A 3,874-nucleotide genomic window follows, 5' to 3' on the forward strand; every position below is an offset into this window, starting at 1 on the left:
AGTAAAGTGATGTCATTACATTTGTTTCAATTGCAATATAGATGGAAATAATAAATGATTATTTGTTACATTAAATTATGTGAGTTGACTATGAATAATTAAACATAAGATTATATCAAATGTAATTTTATAGTAAGATAAATTAATTTATATTGATATTCACATCAATTATTTATTTCTACATAATTAAACAGTATACATAATTATCTTTATGCTTATATTAATGTTCAATATTAATTGGTATTTGTATTTAAAACGTAAACGATCAATAAATTTAGTTTTAACACAAGATTGATTAAACCATTCATAATCTATCAAATTAAATTAATTTCTTTTCACAAATCTATTAATTAAAAATTAAAATTACTCCAATGAAATGGAATTAATATGTTATAATGAATTAATTTCTATTAACGTAAATGTTAATTTCTATATGAATATGAAAACGAATTCTATTTAATCTTTAAATACAAATTAATATTTACATTCATAGAAATTTACATTCATATTTACATATTTACATTCACAGAAATTCTTTTAATGTGGTAAGGGCCCAACGGCCTGGGTCCCTCTCTGGGCACGCGCAGCTAGTAAATCATGATTTTAATTAAATTCATGGTGAAATCAAATTTTAATAACATCTGTTTAGTTTAATATATAGATAATTTTTATTATAATATAGTAACAATATGCGATATCAAATTTATAAACAGTTTTGTTTATGTAAGTCAGTTTAATGTAAATTTTGTTAATATGAATTAATTAAATGTAAAATTATAAATCATTGGTACTCATGTTACAACTAAATATTTTAGAATTTTAGTATGCTCATTCATATTTGTTGATTACTAATCATTACCTAAATTCATTGAGAATTTATTTAATTATTTTTAATTGAATACATTGAATTTATTTGTTACTGTATATTGTTTCTTATCAGTAATTCAATGTATAGATAATTTATTGATAAATGATTTTTATCAGGAAATTAGGATTTTAATTAAATTAATTCAAGCTAATGTAAATAATTATTAATAGCTTGTATCATTCATATTCTATATTACATTAAATTAATTTATATTTTACAACATCGGAAACTTGGCTTAACTGTAATATAAATATAATTTATTGCACTATATTCAATTAATAATAATGGAATTGGGGAAATAATTATTAGTTGCTAATATCGAAATTGAATGCTGCTGCATTTATATTGATATAAACAGTTCATTTAAATTTGTATTACTATAAATTGATAACACAATTCAATCACATTTTAATGCATATAAATATAATTGAATGATTTACTATTTATTGATTTATAAGATCAACTATTGATTAGCAATATATTGAAGCTAATGAAAGTATGAATGTAATCGAGGAAATTAATATGTAATGTAAATAATATTTATTGATTTTAATTGTATTCATTAAAATACTGAAATTATTCAATATATATCAAACATATATTATTTTAATCCAAAATGCGTATCAAAATATATTCTTAATTTTAATCAGAAAAAAACGATGAATTAGTAAGGGTATCAACATAATTTTCATCATATTTGTAATAAAGACTAATGTGAAATAATATCAATATTGGAAAATTAAATCTTATAATGAAGGCAATATACATTCGTTTACTGTAGTATATTCACAACCTTAATTATAATCCTTTCACTATACACATGTTTCAGTTAAATCGTATACTATAACAAATTGTGAAATATAAATATAAGTGCTTAATTTTATTGTTATGAATATAACCACATTCAATTTTAATCACCTATAATGCATTAATATTTTCTAAGTGTTCATTAATGCTCTAACATCTTAATCATACTTTACATGAAAAGGAATTCAATTATTAATGAATTGTAATTTTACAAGTTAATGTAAATCATTTAAATATATTCTTTTTATTGTCAAATTAAATTGAATATAAATTGTAACTAAATTTTGCATTTATTACTTTCTTTTTTTTTATTTTTTATTTTTTTTCCCTTTATTTTATTTTATTTTTTTTTAAGTTGTAGATTTACAATTTTTTGTGCTTTGGTTTCAATTATACAATGATCAGATACCCATCCCTCCACCAGTGCCCATTTTCCACCACCATGGATAATATCCCTCCCACCCCCATCCTCCCATCCCCCCTGTCTCTGTGGCAGGGCAATCCCCTGTGTTCTCTCTCTCCTTTTGGGTGTTGTGGTCTGCAAAAGAGGCATTGAGTGGCAAACATGTTCAGTCCATAGTCTACATTCGACATGCATCTCCCCTCCTGGGAGGATCCTCCAAACATCCTTTATTTGGTGCTCCCTTCTCTATCTGAACAGCCCTTTCCTCTAGGATACCCGGCTGGCCTCTAAGTTATGGAGTAATCCTCCTGGTGCTGATATCAGCTATTCTTGGGTATTAATCTCATACTTTGTTACTTTCATTCATACTTTCATTCATACTTTCATTCATTCATTCATCATCCTGTTATTCGTCGATTGCCTCGAGCAGGCCCCAGTAACGTCTCTTTCATCCTAGCCCTGAGATTATATTCAAGGCTCTTTAGGAGAATGAGGCCCATCATTGTTACTGGTATTTGGCATATTTGGTGCGCCACGGGGAGTTTGCCAGACTCTGCCCTGTGGGCAGGCTATATTCGATAGCGTGAAAGTTTGTCCAAAGTAGGAATGAGATAATAAGATATCATAAAAAGGTGTCCTGATAAGATGTCATTCGCGGCCGCGCGGTTCCGGGAGCTGGATTTTATAGTCTCTGAGTCTTGGCCGCTGATGGGATTACACGGCACCAGGGGACCAGGTGGTGGGTGTGACCCCCGCCTACTGGAATTTGGAGGATCTGGGTGGAGGATGCTCGACTCCAATCCGAGTAGGCTTGGAGGTCTCGGCCCCGGAACCCGCGTGGCTTTGTCCCTCTGCCAGTACCATCATGTGTGCGGAGAATGGTCTCAGCATGGTGGTGGCTGGTCCTGGAGGTCTTCGGCTGCCAGAGCCCTGGTCGGGGCGGGGAGGAAAGCTCAACCCGCTCCTCTCCAAGGGACCCCAGCGAGGAACAGCCAGGCGTAGGGGCAGGAGACTGACTGCATTTATTACTATATTAAAATAAATACATAGCAAGTCATTTGTATATTTCATATGATATATATTATTGCTTTATTAAAATAACAATGTAATATGTATATGAAAATAATAAAATGATATTTGAATCAACTTATTAATGATATATTTTATTAGTATAATACTTTAATAATAAAGACATAATTTATCAATAACTTATCTATAAATTAAGAGGTCAATATATAATCAATTAATATAAATGAATATTTTTATGAATGTTATATATCGGTTATGATATATTACTACATTAATATGATCAATTTATTACAAGAAACTATAAAATATACTACTCATTAATTATGTATTTAATTAATATCTTCCTTTACTGATAAATAGCTGGAGCAATGGCACGGCGGTAGGGCGTTTGCCTTGCACGCAGCCAACATGGCCCCCCCCGAGTTTGATTCCTCCACTCCTCTCGGAGAGCCTGGCAAGCTACCAAGAATATCTGGCCCGCATGGCAAAGCCTGGCAAGCTACCCGTGATGTATTCAATATGCCAAACACAGTAACAACAAAGTCTCACCATGGACACATTACTGGGCCCGCTCCAGCAAATCGATGACCATCGGGATGACAGTGACAGTTACTACCATATATTTATAATATCTTAAATGTCACTGTCACTGTCCTGCCGTTGTTTATCGACTTGCTGGAGCGGGCCCAGTAACGTCTCCATAGTGAGACTGTTGTTACTGTTTGGCATATCCAATAAGTCAGGGGTAGCTTGCCAGACTTTGCCAT

This window comes from Sorex fumeus, unplaced genomic scaffold, assembly GCF_029834395.1.
Source record: "Sorex fumeus unplaced genomic scaffold, SorFum_2.1 ptg000203l, whole genome shotgun sequence".
In the NCBI taxonomy this organism is placed as follows: Eukaryota; Metazoa; Chordata; class Mammalia; order Eulipotyphla; family Soricidae; genus Sorex; species Sorex fumeus.